The sequence below is a fragment of the Oncorhynchus masou genome, chromosome 28, assembly GCF_036934945.1.
Source record: "Oncorhynchus masou masou isolate Uvic2021 chromosome 28, UVic_Omas_1.1, whole genome shotgun sequence".
In the NCBI taxonomy this organism is placed as follows: Eukaryota; Metazoa; Chordata; class Actinopteri; order Salmoniformes; family Salmonidae; genus Oncorhynchus; species Oncorhynchus masou.
Genome location: NC_088239.1, coordinates 38,232,644 through 38,251,503, shown reverse-complemented (window position 1 = coordinate 38,251,503; position 18,860 = coordinate 38,232,644). Strand labels below are relative to the sequence as shown.

Sequence of the window (18,860 nt, the reverse complement as noted above, 5' to 3'; positions counted from 1 at the left end):
TGAAAAATTATGTGTCCTCGATTGCAACACTCGCTATCGATTTCCAAACTGCCTCTGGAAGCAATGTCGGCCACACACAAGCCTAAGATCACCATGCGCAATGCCAAGAGCCAGCTTGAGTGGTGTAAAGCTCAACGGCATTGGACTCTGGAGCCGCGGAAACGCGTTCTCTGGAGTGATGAATCACGCTTCACCATCTGGCGATTGCCAGGAGAATGCTACCTGCCCTAATGCATGGTGCATACTGTAAAGTTTGGGGGAGGAGGAATATTGGTCTGGGGCTATTTTTTTAAGGTTTGGGCTAGGCCCAATAGTTCAAGTGAAGGGAAATCTTAACACTACAGCATACAATGACATTCTAGACGATTCTGCTCTTCCAACTTTGTGGCAACAGTTTGGAGAAGGCCCTTTCCTGTTTCAGCATTACAATTCCCTCCAGCACAAAGCGAGGTTCATACAGAAACGTTTTTTTGAGATTGGTGTCGAAGAACTTGACTGGCCTGCATAGAGCCCTCTCCTCAACCCCATCTAACACCTTTGGATGAATTGGAACGCAGACTGCGAACCAGGCCTAACCGCCCAACATCAGTGCCCGACCTCACCAATGCTCTTCTGGCTGAATGGAAGCAAGTCTATGGAGCGAGATACCTGCCAAAAGGTTGAATTTACAGTACCAGTCAAAAGTTTGGACACACCTACTCATTCCACGGTTTTCTTTATTTTTACTATTTTCTACATTGTAGAGTAATAGTGAAGACATCAAAACTATGAAATAACATATATGGAATCATATAGTAACCAAAAAAGTGTGAAACAAAGCTAAATATATTTTCGATTTTTGATTCTTCAAAGTAGCCACCCTTTGCCTTGACAGCTTTGCACACTCTTGGAATTCCCTCAACCAGCTTCACCTGGAATGCTTTCCCAACAGTCTTGAAGGAGTTCCCACATATGCAGAGCACTTGTTGGCTGCTTTTCCTTCACTTTTCCTTTCAATTCAACATTTCCCAAGAAATCTCAATTGTGTTGAGGTCGGGTGATAGTTGAGGCCAGGCCATCTGATGCAGCACTCCATCACTCTCCTTCTTGGTCAAATAGCCCTTACACCAGCTGGAGGTGTGTTGGGTCATTGTCCTGTTGAAAAACAAATGATGGTCCCACTAAGCGCAAACCAGATGGGATGGCGTATTGCTGCAGAATGCTGATTAAGTGTGCCTTGAATTCTAAATAAATCACAGACAGTGTCACCAGCAAAGCACCCCGAAACCATCACATCTCTTCATCCATGCTTCACAGTGGAAAACACACATGCGGAGATCACCAGATAACTTACTCTGCGTTTCACAAAGACACGGCAGTTGGAACCAAAAATTTGACCAAAGGACAGATTTCCACCGTTCATTGCTCATGTTTTTTGGCCCAAGCAAGTCTATTCTTCTTATTAGTGGTTTCTTTACAGCAATTCGACAATGAAGAGCTGATTCACACAGTCTCCTCTGAACAGTTGATGTTGAGATGCGTCTGTTACTTGAACTCTGAAGCATTTATTTGGGCTGCAATTTTTGAGGCTGGCAACTCTAATGAACTTATCCTCTGCAGCAGAGGTAAATCTGGGTCTTCCTTTCCTGTGGCGGTCCTTATGAGAACCAATTTCATCATAGCGCTTGATGGTTTTGCGACTGCATTTCTTGACATTTTCCGCATTGACTGACCTGCATGTCTTAAAGTAATGATGGACTGTCGATTCTTTGCTTATTTGAGCTGTTCTTGCCATAAATATGGACTTGGTCTTTTACCAAATAGGGCTATCTTCTGTATACCACCCCTACCTTATATCACAACACAACTGATTGGCTCAAACGCATTAAGGAAAGAAATTCCACAAATGAACTTAACAAAGCACACCTGTTAATTGAAATGCATTCCAGGTGATTACCTCATGAAGCTGGTTGAAAGAATGCCAAGAGTGTGCAAAGCTATCATCAAGGTAAAGGGTGGCTATTTTGAAGAATCTAAAATATATTTAGATTTGTTTAACAATTTTTTTGGTTACTACATGATTCCATATGTGTTATTTCATAGTTTTGATGTCTTCACTATTATTCTACAGTGTAGAAAAGAGTAAAAATAAAGATAAAGGATTGAATGAGTAGGTGTGTAAACTTTTGACTGACTGTCTGAATATTGTTTATATTTATAAAGCCTTTATAAATCGTTTTTACTTTACCTTAATGTAAACATGGTGAATATCCAAATGATCTATTATTGCCATTGTCTATAAATACATTTGAATTCTGTTCTTCTCTTTTTCAAATAATGTTACAAGAGAGGACCTATGGAAATGTGCAGATCAACAACTGGCAATACCCAAAATGGGAATACCAGCCAATCAAAGAAGAGATTAATTGAATGAGTTTGGGACTGGGCGTTTCTTTGTGAAATCTCGTGTCCCAGGCAGAGAAAGTAAAAGGATGAGTTTGAGATATTGAAAAAGGCAGAAATGTCTCCGTCTAGAATTGAAATATCTAGCAAGTAAGGCTGACTGCAAAGGAGTTTCTACCCCGAAGTGATCTGGCGAAGAGCAAACTGTGAGAGCAAATTTGCACTAATGCAACGAAGCTTGAGTGAGTAATATTGCGTTTGACGATAAACTGTTCCATGTTGCGTGGGAAAATAACTTGCCAGCTGTTCTGTCCTCATGGCAACAGTTGGTTAATAAATTAAGTTTTCTAAATCCGCTCACATCTCTTTAGCAAATTAACAAAATATATGGGAATAATAGCTGTACTTTTCAATATGCAAGGTTAGCTGTAGTGAGCTAGCACGGTTGCGAAGGAATACAGACCCCCTTCTTGAGCTCGAGCCAAGTGTTTTGACACGGAGCTTGTCACTGACAGCGCGAGGCAACTGGGTAAATATTTGCAAACTAACCTCTTCTTATTTTGGGGGCTTTGCATTGTTTGGAATAAGGACATCAACATCAGAAACTATACATGTTATGGTAGCTAGGTCTTTTCTTTATTGACGTAATAGTGAAGCTAGCGAGCTAGCTCGGCTCGCTCTGAACTAAGCAACTTCAAGTTTTAGCACGCGACGTTGATAATAAAATGACTAATGATTGCAATCTGTAGAATCTGAATCACCATTGCTGTATTTTGCTCCTTTGTATCATTGCTAGATTATGCCAAATGTTTATTGGTTTTGTCTCTGGCGTAGTAAGTACTGTAGCTAGGATGATGTCACTTGTAGCCGCTCTGGGTGACAGTTGTTTGAAATGTAAACACATCAGTATTTGCACCATGTTTTTTTTTAAATGTATCTTTTTTTTATTTTTTATTTTACCTTTATTTAACTAGGCAAGTCTAGGAACAGTGGGTTAACTGCCTTGTTCAGGGGCAGAACGACAGATTTTTTAAAATCTTGTCAGCTCGGGATTCGGTTACAAATCCAACGCTCTAACCACTAGGCTACCTGCCGCCCGTAAATAGTAGTAGTATTTAGATCAAACAAAAAAAGTGATTGATTGTACAGTATCGGGATTATAGGTAACACTTTAGCTCTCATACCTGTGTAATAACACTGTAATAGCATTGTTACATCATATTTTAGTCAGGTGACAGACAGGGTGAGTGTGTGTGGTCTGAGGTCTTAAGGGCCAAGGGTCATAGGCTACTGATGCTGATCTTCTTGCACATGTACAATCAAATAGTGGGTGGACAAACCCCCAGGCCCAGCCATCACCATGTGGTTTGTGGTCTGCTGCAGGGGGTGGAGACTAGGCCAAACCAGGGGATGCTGGCAGGGCTGTGGTCTGACTGCGGCTGCTCAGATCACCTTTCCTGTCTTCACCATATGGCTCGGAAGCTAAAGCCGAGTCCGATTCCTGTGGATTCTGGTTAGTCTCCAGTATTGATATGGTGTCCCCTTCCAGTATATTTCCAACTGGATCACAGAGACTCTAAGAGTGCTTCACCCTTGGCTCATCTCAACTTCTTGGTTTTAACACTGCCAACTGAAATGCACCCAGCTCTATATCTGTGTGTACTGTACTGACACTGTACTGACTACTGTTACATAGCTAGTACTGTAGTAATTGCATTGTAATTGCACAGTAAGGAAGTAGGGCAGCTTTTGTTATTGGAATAAAGTACTAGGCCTAAGCGACTGTACTTGCTGATTGAGACAACATTTCCTGCTGAGCTGTTGAGTAACCTAAAGTCAGGTTATGAATTTCTGTGTGTTTCCATATTTCAGGAGGAGAAGTCAAATCAAAGTTTATTTGTCACGTGCGCTGAATACAACAGGTGTAGTAGACCTTACAGTGAAATGCATACTTTACAGGCTCTAACCAATAGTGCGAAAAAAGGTGTGTGTGTGTGGGTAAGTAAAGAAAAAACAAACAGTAAACAGACATTTGAAAATAACAGTGCAAGGTGATATACAGTAGAGGTCGACCGATTATGATTTTTCAACGCCGATACCGATTATTGGAGGACCAAAAAACCGCTACCGATTAATCGGCCAATTTTTATTTTTTATTTGGAATAATGACAATTACAACAATACTGAATTAACACTTATTTTAACTTAATATAAAACATCAATAAAATCAATTTAGTCTCAAATAAATAATGAAACATGTTCAATTTGGTTTAAATAATGCAAAAACAAAGTGTTGGAGAAGAAAGTAATATGTGCCATGTAAAAATGTGTGCCATGTAAAATAGCTAACCTTTAAGTTCCTTGCTCAGAACATGAGAACATATGAAAGTTGGTGGTTCCTTTTAACATGAGACTTCAATATTCCAAGGTAAGAGGTTTTTTAGGTTGTAGTTAATATAGTATTTATAGGACAATTTCTCTCTATACCATTTGTATTTCATATACCTTTGACTATTGGATGTTCTTATAGGCACTATAGTATTGCCAGTGTAACAGTATAGCTTCCGTCCCCCTCCTCGCCCCTACCTGGGCTCGAACCAGGAACACATCGACAACAGCCACACTCGACGCATCGTTACCCATCGCTCCACAAAAGCCGCGGCTCTTGCAGCGCAAGGGGAATAACTACTACAAATCTAAAAGCGAGTGACGTTTGAAACAGTATTAGCGCACACCCAGCTAACCATTTCACATTGGTTACACCAGCAATTAGGCTGATAGGCTTGAAGTCATAAACAGCTCTGTGCTTGCGAAGAGTTGCTGGCAAAACGCACGAAAGTGCTGTTTGAATGAATGATTACGGGCCTGCTGCTGCTCAGTAAGACTGCTCTATCAAATCAGACTTAATTATAACATAATAACACGCAGAAATACGAGCCTTTGGTCATTAAAATGATCAAATCCGGAATCTATAATTTCGAAAACAAAACGTTTATTTCAGTGAAATATGGAACCGTTTGGTATTTTATCTAACGGGTGGCATCCCTAAGTCTAAATATTCTTGTTACATTGCACAACCTTCAATGTATGTCATAATTACGTAAAATTCTGGCAAATTAGTTTGCAATGAGCCAGGCAGCCCAAACTGTTGCATATACCCTGACTGCATGCAATGAACGCAAGAGAAATGACACAATTTCACCTGGTTAATATTGCCTGCTAAACTGGATTACTAGTGATAATGATTGATTGTTTTTTATAAGATAAGTTTAATGCTAGCTAGCAATTTACCTTGGCTTCTACTGCATTCACGTAACAGGCAGGCTACTCGTGGTATCAGGCATAGGTGTATAGGTGGCAGGGAAGTCAGGCGCAGGAGAGTCAAACGGAGTGTAAAATGGAGTCTTTTAATAAAGTCCACGTAGTATGCTCCATAACACTAAAATGTAAATAAACAATCAAACATGGGTACGAGGACCCGACGCGCACCTATACAACATCAAACTACACTGACAATAAAACAATCTCTGACAAAGACATGAGCGGAAACAGAGGGTTAAATACACAACAGGTAATGAATGGGATTGAAAACAGGTGTGTGGGAAGACAAGACAAAACCAATGGAAAATGAAAAATGGATCAATGATGGCTAGAAGACCGGTGACGTCGAACGCCGAGCACCGCCCGTACAAGGAGAGGCAACGACTTCGGCAGAAGTCGTGACAGTACCCCCCCTCACGCGCGGCTCCAGCAGTGCGTCGACACCGGCCTCGGGGACGACCCGGAGGGCTAGGTGCAGGGCGGTCCGGATGGAGACGGTGGAATTCTGATAACATGGAAGGATCTAACACGTCCTCCACCGGAACCCAGCATCTCTCCTCCGGCCCGTACCCCTCCCAGTCCACGTGGTACTGAAGGCCCCTCGCCCGACGTCTTGAATCCAAAATGGATCGAACAGAGTACGCCGGAACCCCCTCAATGTCTAGAGGAGGCGGAGGAACATCACGCACTTCAGCCTCCTGGAGCTGGCCAGCTACCATCGGCCTGAGGAGAGACACATGGAACGAGGGGTTAATACGGTAATTAGTGGGCAGTTGTAACCTATAACATACCTCGTTCACTCTCCTCAGGACTTTAAACGGCCCCACAAACCACAGACCCAGCTTCCGGCAGAGCAGGCAAAGCGGCAGGTTTCGGGTCGAGAGCCAGACCCTGTCCCCTGGTGCGAACACTGGGGCCTCACTGCGGCGACGGTCGGCGCCAATTTTCTGGCGCCTTATGGCACGCTGAAGGTGGACGTGGGCTGCCTCCCAGGTTTCCTCAGCGTGCCGAAACCAATTTTCCACCGCAGGGGCCTCGGTCTGGCTCTGATGCCAAAGAGCCAGAACCGGCTGATACCCTAATATACATTGAAAAAGAGTAAGGTTAGTGGAGGAGTGACGTAGCGAGTTCTGAGCCATCTCTGCCCAGGGCACGAACTTCGCCCACTCCCCGGCCGATCCTGGCAATAAGACCGCAGAAACCTACCCACATCCTGGTTAACTCTCTCCACCTGCCAATTACTCTCGGGGTGAAAACCTGAGGTAAGACTAACCGAGATCCCCAGACGCTCCATGAATGCCTTCCAGACCCTTGATGTGAACTGGGGACCCCGATCAGACACTATATCCTCAGGCACCCCATAGTGCCGGGAAACGTGTGTTAATAGGGACCTCTGCAGTTTGTAAGGCCGTAGGGAGACCGGGCAAAGGGAGGAGACGACAGGACTTTGAAAACCGATCCACAACGACCAGGATCGTGGTGTAACCCTGTGAAGGTGGAAGATCAGTCAAAAAATCCACCGACAGGTGCGACCACGGCCGTTGAGGAACGGGTAGAGGTTGTAGCTTACCTCTGGGCAGGTGTCTAGGAGCCTTGCACTGGGCGCACACCGAGCAGGAAGAAACATAAATCCTCACGTCCTTAGCTAAAGTGGGCCACCAGTACCTCCCTTCAAGACAGCGCATCGTCCGACCTATCCCAGGATGACCAGAGGAGGGTGACGTGTGAGCCCAATAGATCAATCGGTCGCGGTCAGCAGACGGAACGTACAGACGACCAGCTGGACACTCAGGGGGAGAGGGCTCTGCACGTGACGCCCGCTCAATGTCCGCGTCCAGCTCCCACACTACAGGCGCCACCAGACACGAAGGTGGGAGTATGGGAGTGGGATCCATGGATCGCTCCTCTGTGTCATACAGCCGAGACAATGCGTCTGCCTTAACGTTCTGGGAGCCTGGTCTGTAAGAAAGAGTAAACACAAAACGAGTGAAAAACATGGCCCACCTTGCCTGGTGAGGATTCAATCTCTTCGCCTGCCAGATGTACTCCAGATTGCGGTGGTCAGTCCAGATGAGAAAAGGGTGTTTAGCCCCCTCAAGCCAATGCCTCCACACCTTCAAGGCTTCTACGACAGCTAACAGCTCTCGGTTCCCCACATCATAGTTTCGCTTCACCGGGCTGAGCTTCTTCGAAAAGAAAGCACAGGGGCGAAGCTTCAGTGGCGTACCCGAATGCTGAGAGAGCACTGCTCCTATCCCAGCTTCGGATGCATCCACCTCCACTATGAATGGCAAAGAGGGATCCGGATGAGCCAGCACAGACACCGAGGTAAACAGAGTCTTCTGGTGCTCAAAAGCCCTGTTCGCCTCAGCCGACCACTGCAAGCGCACCGGGCCTCCCTTTAGCAGTGAGGTAATATGGGAGCTGCCACCTGACCAAAACCCCGGATAAACCTCCGGTAGTAATTGGAAAACCCCCAAAAACGCTGCAACTCCTTTACCGTGGTTGGAGTCGGCCAATTACGCACGGTTGTAATGCGGTCGCTCTCCATCTCCACTCCTGAAGTGGAAATCCGATGCCCTAGGAAGGAGATGGATTTTTGGAAGAACAAGCATTTCTCAGCCTTGACATATAGATCATGCTCCAACAGGCGACCAAGCACCCTGCGCACCAGGGACACATGCTCGGCGCGTGAAGCAGAGTATATCAGAATTTCATCGATATACACCACTACACCCTGCCCGTGCAGGTCCCTGAAGATCTCATCTACAAATGATTGGAAAACTGATGGAGCATTCATCAACCCATATGGCATGACAAGGTACTCATAATGACCTGAGGTGGTGCTAAATGCAGTCTTCCACTCATCACCCTTCCGAATACGCACCAGATTGTACGCACTCCTGAGATCCAATTTTGTGAAAAAACGTGCCCCGTATTGATCAGAGGTAGCTGGTAACTATATTTCACTGTGATTTTATTAAGACCTCGATAATCAATGCACGGGCGTAAACCGCCATCCTTTTTTTTCACAAAAAAGAAACTTGAAGAGATGGGTGAAATGGATGGCTGAATGAACCCCTGATGCAGGGATTCAGAGACATATGTCGCCATAGCCTCCGTCTCCGCTTGCGACAGGGGATACACGTGACTCTTGGGATATGCAGCGTCTACCAGGAGATCTATCGCACAATCCCCCCGTTGATGGGGTGGTAATTGAGTTGCCTTCTTTTTACAGAAGGCGAGAGCTAAATCGGCATATTTGGGGGGAATGCGCACGGTGGAGACCTGGTCTGGACTTTCCATAGTAGCACCAACGGAAACCCCTAAACACCTACCTGAGCATTCTCGCGACCACCCCGTGAGAGCCCTCTGTGGCCAAGAGACAGTGGGGTTATGGCAAGCTAACCAGGGTAGGCCTAGCACCACAGAATACGCAGGAGAATTAATAAGGAAAAGACTAATCTTCTCCTTGTGACCCTCCTGCGTTATCATACACAAAGTTGCGGTTACCTCCCTGATAAACCCTGACCCTAAATGGTCGACTATCTAAGGCATGAATAGGGAAAGGGATATCCACAGGAACAATAGGGATCCCTAAACTATGAGCTAGACTTTTATTAATGAAATTCCCAGCCGCACCTGAATCTACTAGCGCCTTATACTGGGAATGCAGTGAAAAAAATCAGGAAAAGAGACCGAGACAAACATTAGTGCAGCAGAGGGCTCTGGATGAGAATGGTGCCTACTCACCTGGGGTGAAGCCAGACTGCCCTGCCTGCCTTCTCTATTCCCAGAGGAACCAACCCGTCACCGACCAGCAGTGTGCCCTCTGCGACCATGAATGGTGCTCGAGCGGGAACGCCCTCCGCTCTCCCTGCGCACCATCCCTCCCAATTCCATAGGTTCGGGAGAGAGGGTGCGGGAGGATAGAACAACCAGACCCCGATCTAGACGTCCACGAGTAGCCAGCATGTTGTCCAGCTTGATGGACATGTCCACCAGCTGGTCAAAGGTGAGGGTGGTGTGTCTACAGGCCAGCTCCAGACGGACGTCCTCGCGTAGACTACACCGGTAATGGTCGATCAGGGCCCTGTCGCTCCATCCAGCGCCGGCAGCCAAGGTCCTAAACTCCAAAGCAAACTCCTGTGCACTCCTCGTCTCCTGCCTCAGATGATAGAGGAGCTCACCCGCTGCTTTGCCTTCAGGTGGATGATCGAATACTATCCGGAATTGGTGGGTGAACTCCTCAAAATGGTCCAACGCCGCATCCTCCCTTCTACACACAGTGCTGGCCCATTCCAGGGCTTTCCCGGTGAGGCATGAGACGAGGGCGTAACTCTTCTCGCGGTCAGATGGTACTGGGGAGGCCGTGGCTAGATATAAGTTCAGCTTAAGGAGGAAACCCTGGCAGCATGTCCGTTGTATCCCGTGGGTAGGGATAAATGGATTTTCGATTCCGGAGAGGAAAAAACGTTCACGGGAGATTCCGGTTGTGGTGGTGGTGGCGCTGGAGAAACTCCCTGTCTCTCCCAGCGATCCATATTCTGGACAATGCGATCCATGACGGAGCTTATACAGTCAAGCTCCCTCTCTTGTTCCTGAACGCGTTCCTCCAGCTCCATGGGCATAGTGTCCTCTCCTGCTGACTTCATATTGTTGGTCAGAGATTCTGTCAGGCATAGGTGTATAGGTCGCAGGGAAGTCAGGCGCAGGAGAGTCAAACGGAGTGTAAAATGGAGTCTTTTAATAAAGTCCACGTAGTATGCTCCATAACACTAAAATGTACATAAACAAACATGGGTACGAGGACCCGACGCGCACCTATACAACATCAAACTACACTGACAATAAAACAATCTCTGACAAAGACATGAGAGGAAACAGAGGGTTAAATACACAACAGGTAATGAATGGGATTGAAAACAGGTGTGTGGGAAGACAAGACAAAACCAATGGAAAATGAAAAATGGATCAATGATGGCTAGAAGACCGGTGACGTCGAACGCCGAGCACCGCCCGAACAAGGAGAGGCAACGACTTCGGCAGAAGTCGTGACACGTGGAGTGCAATGGACTAGTTAACTGTGCGGTTGCAAGATTGGAAACCCTGAGCTGACAAGATGAAAATCTGTCGTTCTGCCCCTAAACAAGGCAGTTAACCCACAGTTCCTAGGCAGTCAATGAAAATAAGAATGTGTTCTTAACTGGCTTGCTTAGTTAAATAAAAGATATTAAAAAATATATATTATTTTTTTTAAATTGGAAATCGGCGCCCAAAAATACTGATTTCCGATTGTTATGAAAACTTCAAATCGGTCAACCTCTAATATACAGACACCGGTTAGTCAGGTTATTGAGGTAGTATGTACATGTAGGTATGGTTAAAGCGACTATGCATATATGATGAACAGAAAGTAGCAGCAGTGTAAAAAGAAGGGTTGGCGGGTGGTGGGACACAATGCAAATAGCCCGGTTAGCCAATTTGCGGATGCACTGGTTGGTCGGCTTAATTGAGGCAGTATGTACATGACTGTATAGTTAAAGTGACTATGCATATATGATAAACAGAGAGTAGCAGCAGCGTAAAAGAGGGGTGGGGGGGCACACAATGCAAATTGCCCAGGTAACCATTTGGTTACCTGTTCAGGAGTCTTATAGCTTGGGGGTAAAAACTGTTGAGAAGCCTTTTTGTCCTAGACTTGGCACTCCGGTACCGCTTGCCATGCGGTTGTAGAGAGAACAGTCTATGACTGGGGTGACTGGGGTCTTTGACAATTTTTAGGGCCTTCCTCTGACACCGCCTGGTGTAGAGGTCCTGGATGGCAGGCAGCTTTGCTCCAGTGATGTACTGGGCCGTACCCACTACCCTCTGAAGTGCCTTGGAGTCGGAGGCCGAGCAATTGCCGTACCAGGCAGTGATGCAACCGGTCAGGATGCTCTCGATGTTTCAGGTGTAGAACCTTTTGAGGATCTCAGGACCCATGCCAAATCTTTTTAGTTTCCTGAGTGGGAATAGGCTATGTCGTGCCCTCTTCACGACTGTCTTGGTGTGTTTGGACAATTCTAGTTTGTTGTTGATGTGGACATCAAGGAACTTGAAGCTCTCATCCTGCTCCACTACAGCCTCGTCGATGAGAATCGGGGCGTGCTCGGTGCTCTTTTTCCTGTAATCCATAATCATCTCCTTTGTCTTGGTTACGTTGAGGGATAGGTTGTTATTCTGGCACCACCCGGCCAGGTCTCTGACCTCCTCCCTATAGGCTGTCTCGTCGTTGTCGGTGATCAGGCCTACCACTGTTGTGTTATCTACAAACTTAATGATGGTGTTGGAGTCGTGCAGTCGTGACTGAGCATGCACCCCTGGGGAGCTCCAGTGTTGAGGATCAGCCTTGTAGATGTGTTGCTACCTACCCTCACCACCTGGGGGCGGCCCGTCAGGAAGTCCAGGATCCAGTTGCAGAGGGAGGTGTTAAGTCCCAGGTTCTTTAGCTTAGTGATGAGCTTTGAGGGTACTATGGTGTTGAACGCTGAGCTGTAGTCAATGAATAGCATTCTCACATAGGTGTTCCTTTTGTCCAGGTGGGAAAGGGCAGTGTGGAGTGCAATAGAGTTTGCATCATCTGTAGAGCTACCCTTATTAAGAATTTGAATGACTCTACTGTAGGCTAGGTCTCTAGGAAATGAGGCATGCCTATCAGGAGCAAGCCTTACATGCTAACCACACCGCTCGTGATGCAAAATAAATGTACACATACATGTTATTCAGTCATTGCACCCACACTGCTCGTGTGCCTCAGCGAGCGCCTGTTTGGCTAGGCGCTAAAATAGAAATAGGTTCTATTTTTGATGCTCAACGCGCTGCAAGTCCGGCCTCTCCCATCTCTTCAATGGTCTTTAGGAGCATATACCCACGTGGGTGATTGAAAGATGAACTGACGTCCACACTCCGGTCTGTTGCAGTAATGCATCGTAAAGTTGGTTGCCAACCGCCATTTAAAGTCCAAAGAAGTAAAACAGAAGCCTGAGGAAGGAGGAGATGACAAAACGGTAAACCAAATTCCTTTCTCATCTGTGGATTAATTGTTGGGTTAGAGGACCTTGTGCATTTCAGGTAAAATCACAACCCAATGTTTATATCCCAGGACAAATTAGCTAGCAACAGCAAGCTAGCATTGCTAAATTGCCTTAAATGTTTAATGCTTTTCGACCTGTCCCCAAATTAATATAATTGGTTCAGTGTTTGTTTTGATATTTCAACCTGTGTGTCCTGATTGTGTCTGGTGTGGGATCACCATGTTAGGCCTACTTATTTCTACGCCTCAATTCAAAATGCTTGTGATGGTAAAAACTCAGGTCAATACAATAAGTGGATGCCTTCTACATGCAGAAATGCAGGCTGTTCAGTTCTAAACTCCCATATGTAGAAAAAGGCAAGCAAGGAAATGTGAGAGATGGTTGTAAAAAGCCTGCAGGCTCCCGGTCCGACACAAGGAGTTGCTATAGCACAGTGAGCCAAGTAATCCCCCCTGGTCAACCCCTCCCCTAACCCATACGAAGCTGGGCCAATTGTTTACTGCCCTATGGGACCCCCGGTCACGGACAGTTGTGACACTGCGTGGGATCGAACCCAGGTCTGTAGTGACGCTGCAACACTCAGGGGGCCCCTGACTCATATTCTGCATCCCAAATGGCACCCTATTCCCTTTGACCAGAGCCCATAGGGGCCTGGGTCCCACTATATATAACGAATAGGGTGCCATTTGGGATGCAGACACTCACCGCAAAGTAATAGATGACAGGCAGCATTTCCTTTGGCTTATATACAGTAACATAGGGGCAGGGAGGGATGCGCAATATGATTGCTGAGTGATGACCTATTTAGGTGAATGGTTGATTATGTATTCTGCTGCACGAATGTCCAGATGTTCCCATGTTTTTATTGTTTATCTCTCTCCAGGAATGCATAGTGATGTGGAGGTACCTGTAGGATGTGTCACAAATTGCGTCTTTGGGGGAACAAGAGAAGTTTAGGCATCAAGGTGTTGTGATATGGACATTAGGGTTGTGCGATATTAAGATGGTATCAGATATAGAAGGTTGACAGCCATCGTCGATGGTGACAACATCGTGATGTGACAGACGTGATGTCGCAGTGCGAAGTCGGTGCAAAACGTATTCATCCTGATGACGTGAAGACAGTGAACTTGAAGGGCTGTAAGGAAAAGGTACCACCTGGTAATCCTCTAATACAGTATGTGTCTCATCTGATGGAGCCATTGCAAGGCCCGGTGTCCATCTCCAGCATGAACTCCTTCCCTATGAGGTAGAGGTGTAACAGTATATGTATTTGTACCGAACCATTCGGTACAGGGACCTTGATTCGGTGCGCACTGTGAACTCCAATGAATACAGAAAAATAAATACAAAAAACACTAGGCCTTCAGCCTATGCCTACACTGCATTGTATGGCTCGAGTAAATCGGAGCTAAGAAAATACATTTCAGGCTATTCCGTTAAAACTACAGCCTATTCGAACGTTGTAATCAAAATGAAAATCTTAATTGTTGTATTTCAAACTGGACGTTTGTGAGGCGAGTGCTGGGGTTGATAAATCTGCAGTTTGGGAACATTTTACTTCCTGGTAGATTACAAAGTCGACAGACAGAGAAAGTATGTCGCCACTGCTCAACCAGAATAGCCTATTCAGCTGCCAATACCTCAAACATGTTGACACATTTACGCCGACATCACCCCAGTACCACCGGAGCAAGAAACACATAAAAACAACAACACAACTTCGTCTCCCTTCTGCATTCAAGCAGCCTATCGCAGCTGATTCAGACCGGGGCAAAGAAATTACAAGAGCGATAGACTATGTTTATATATGAGCCCATTCTCGGTGGTTGAGAAGCATAAGGGGTTTCAGCACCTCGTGAAAGTGCTCGAGCAACGGTACGAACTACGCCCTCTCGCACCCATTTCAGAAAACTGGTTGTACTCGCTTTAAACTAAGCAAGCTAAAGCCAAAGTTGTCAATGAATTGGCCAACCCTGTGTCACGCTCACTACAGATGGATGGACCTCCGGGGCTACAGAGAGCTACTAAACAGTGACAGCCCATCACATTACCCCAGAGTGGGACATGAGAAGTATGTGCTACAGTGTGCATGTTTTTCTCCTTGTAAGAAAACATTATAGCATAGGATTATACAATGTCGAGATATGTTTACATATTGATTTTACACGCATATTGCACTTTATTTTAGTATTGTTGTTGATGAGTAATTGTGTCTTTCAATAAAAAAAGTGTTAGTATTCCTGATAGTGCTCTCATCGGTCGTTATATGACTCATACAGTTGAAGTCGGAAGTTTACTGTCATGGTTGTTTTAATGGACGGACCAAGGCGCTGCGTGTGTGGAGTTCCACATCTTTATTACATTGAAGACTGCAAACAAAAAACAATAAACGGAAAATGTGACATCCGTGGTGCAACAAGCATAAACACAATATCCCACAAAGCAGGTGGGAGAAATGGCTTCCTAAATATGATCCCCAGTTAGAGGCAACGATTACCAGCTGCCTCTAATTGGAAACCATACAACCCACCAACATAGAAATATATTGACTTGAACAACCCCTAGTCACGCTCTGACCCAAACACCATAGAGAACCCTTGGTTCGCGTGCGTCATGAGACCAGGGCTCTCTGCCAGACCACTGACTCAGAGGTCTCATGAGCCCCTCCTTTATAGTAGAATCCTCATTCACGTTTTAAAAGACGGTTGACATCTAGTGGAAGCCGTAGGAAGTGCAACCTCATCCATATCTCAATGTGTATTTGGTAGGCCAAGCTTTGAAAAACTACAAACCTCAGATGTCCCACTTCCTGGTTGGATTTTTCTCAGGTTTTCGCCTGCCAAATGAGTTCTGTTATACTCACAGACATCATTCAAACAGTTTTAGAAACGTCAAGAGTGTTTTCTATCCAATACTAATATGCATATATTAGCATCTGGGACAGAGTAGGAGGCAGTTCACTCTGGGCACGCTATTAATCCAAAAGTGAAAATGCTGCCCCCTATCCCAAAAAGGTTAACTTGGGTCAAACGCTTCGGGTAGTGTTCCTTAAAAACTTCTTAGGGCTGAAATCCCGTCAACGGGATCGATATGGCAACAGCCAGTGAAAGTGCAGGGCGCCAAATTCAAAACAGAAATCTCATAATTAAAATTCAAATGTATGTATCTTATACCAGTTTAAAAGGTAATCTTGTTGTTAACTCTTGAAACTCCCCATCCCGGATCCGGGATTGTGACTAAGCCTCAGGCTCATTAGCATAACGCAACGTTAACGATTTCTGAAAATCGCAAATAAAATTAAAATAATGCGTTTGCTCTCAAGCTTAGCCTTTTCTTAACAACACTGTCATCTCAGATTTTCAAAATATGCTTTTGAACCATAGAAATTGACTAATTTGTGTAAGAGTATGCTAAGCTAGCATAGCATTTTGTGTAGCATGTAGCACGCAACATTTTCACAAAAGCCAGATAACCAAATAAATAAAATCATTTACCTTTGAAGAGCTTCTGATGTTTTCAATGAGGAGACTCCCAGCCACATACCAGATGCGCAGTGTTTCCTGAAAGCGTCTGTGTGTAGGAGAAATCGTTCCGTTTTCTACATTGCGCCTGGCTACCGAAACGAACCGAAAATGCAGTCACCTACAACGTGAAACTTTTTCCGGATTAACTACATAATATCGACCGAAACATGGCAAACGTTGTTTGGAATCAATCCTCAAGGTGTTTTTTCACATATCTCTTCATTGACATGCAGTTCGTGGAAGCTTGCTTCTCTCTCTGTGCCCCATGGAAAAATACTGGCAGGTGACTTTTGCGCACCAATTTCGGCGCAGGACACCGGGCGGACACGTGGTAAATGTGGTCTCTTATGGTCAATCTTCCAATGATCTGCCTACAAATACGTCACAATGCTGCAGACACCTTGGGGAAACGACAGAAAGGGCAGACTCATTCCTCTTGCGTTCACAGCCATATAAGGAGATCATGAAAGACAGAGCCTCAAAAATCCTTGTCATTTCCTGGATGCCAAGTCATCTTGGTTTTGCCTGAAGCTCACGTTAAAGGGCACGCACAGAGAAGATATTTGTATTTCTGGACACGTCAGAGTGTTTTCTTTCGAACAGTAGCAATTATATGCATAGTCGAGCATCTTTTTGTGACAAAATATCTTGTTTAAAACGGGAACGTTTTTCTTCCAAAAATGAAATAGCGCCACCATAGGTGTAAGAGGTTAATCCCACCACAGTGCCCTGATTCAAATAGGCTTTACAGCGAAAGCACCACAAACAATTATGTTAGGTCAGAGCCAAGCCACAGATAAACACAGCCATTTTTCCAGCCAAAGAGAGGAGTCACAAAAATCACAAATAGAGATAAAATGAATCACTAACATTTGATGATCTTCATCAGATGACACTCATAGGACTCCATGTTACACAATACATGTATGTTTTGTTCAATAAAGTTCATATTTATATCTCAGTATACAGTGGGCGCGTTATGTTCAGTAGTTCCAAAAACATCCGGTGATATTGCAGAGAGCCACATCAATTTACAGAAATACTCATCATAAATGTTGGTGAAAATACAAGTGTTATACATGGAATTAAAGATATACTTCTCCTTAATGCAACCGCTGTGTCAGATTTCAAATAACGTTACGGAAAAAGCAAACCATGCTATAATCTGAGAACAGCGCTCAGAGAACAAATACATATATCCGCCATGTTGGAGTCAACAGAAGTCAGAAATAACATTATAAATATTCCCTTACCTTTGATGATCTTGATCAAAATGCACTCCCAGGAATCCCAGGTCCACAATAAATGTTTCATTTGTTTGATAATGTCCATCATTTTTGTCCAAATAGCTACTTTTGCTAGAGTGTTTGGTAAACAAATCAAAACTCACAAAGCGCTTTCATTAGTTGCAGACGAAATGTCAAAAAGTTCCGTTACAGCCCGTAGAAACTTGTCAAACAATGTGTGGTATCAATCTTTAGGATGTTTTTAACATAAATCTTCAATAATGTTCCAACCGGAGAATTCCTTTGTCTTCAGAAAAGCAAAGGAACGGGAGATACCTCTCATGTGAAATATGCGTGACCAGCGCGTGACTGCTGCCAGACCTCTGACTCAATCTGCTCTCATTCGGCCCCACTTCACAGTAGAAGCCTCAAATAAGTTTCTAAAGACGGTTGACATCTAGTGGAAGCCTTAGGAAGTGCAAGATGACCAATATCCCACTGTATAGGGGCTGAGTTGAAAATCGACCAACCTCAGATTTCCCACTTCCTGGTTGGATTTTTTCTCATGTTTTGCCTGCCATATGAGTTCTGTTATATTCACAATCATTCAAACAGATTTAGAAATTTCAAAGTGTTTTCTATCCAATACTAATAATAATATGCATATATTAGCATCAGGGACTGAGGAGCCGGCAGTTTACTCTGGGCACCTTTTCATTCAAGCTACTCAATACTGCCCCTGCAGCCATAATATGTTTTTAAGCTTCCCACAATATATTGGGTGACTTTTTGCCCATTCCTCCTGACAGATCTGGTGTAACTGAGTCAGGTTTTTTAGGCCTCTTTGCTCGCACCCACTTTTTCAGTTCTGCCCACAAATGTTCTATAGGATTGAGGTCAGGGCTTTGTGATGGCCACTCCAATACCTTGACTTTGTTGTACATTTGGAAGATCCATTTGCAACCAAGCTTTAACTTCCTGACTGAGGTCTTGAGATATTGCTTCAATATATCCACATACTTTTCCTTGCTCATGATGCCATCTATTTTGTGAAGTGCACCAGTCCCTCCTGCAGCAAAGCACCCCCACAACGTGAGGCTGCCAACCCCTGGCTTCACGGTTGGGACGGTGTTCTTCGGCTTGCAAACCTCCCCCTTTTTCCTCCAAACATAACGATGGTCATTATTACCAAACAGTTCTATTTTTGTTTTATCAGACCAGAGGACATTTCTCTAAGCTCTTTGTCCCCATGTGCATTTGCAAACCGTAGTCTGGCTATTTTATGGCAGTTTTGGAGCAGTGGCTTTTGAGCGGCCTCTCAGGTTGTC

The 18,860-nt window shown here is 44.9% G+C and overlaps 1 protein-coding gene across 1 annotated transcript in view; it reads left to right on the top strand.

Moving 5' to 3' along the window:
* The first annotated feature begins 2,458 nt into the window (after positions 1-2,458).
* Positions 2,459-18,860, top strand: part of LOC135517552 (MAGUK p55 subfamily member 7-like) — a 260,440-nt gene continuing 244,038 nt past the window's right edge. Inside the window, exon 1 of the mRNA XM_064941965.1 lies at positions 2,459-2,624. The gene's annotated coding sequence lies outside the window, so the exon portion shown is untranslated. The remainder of the gene's footprint in view (positions 2,625-18,860) is intronic.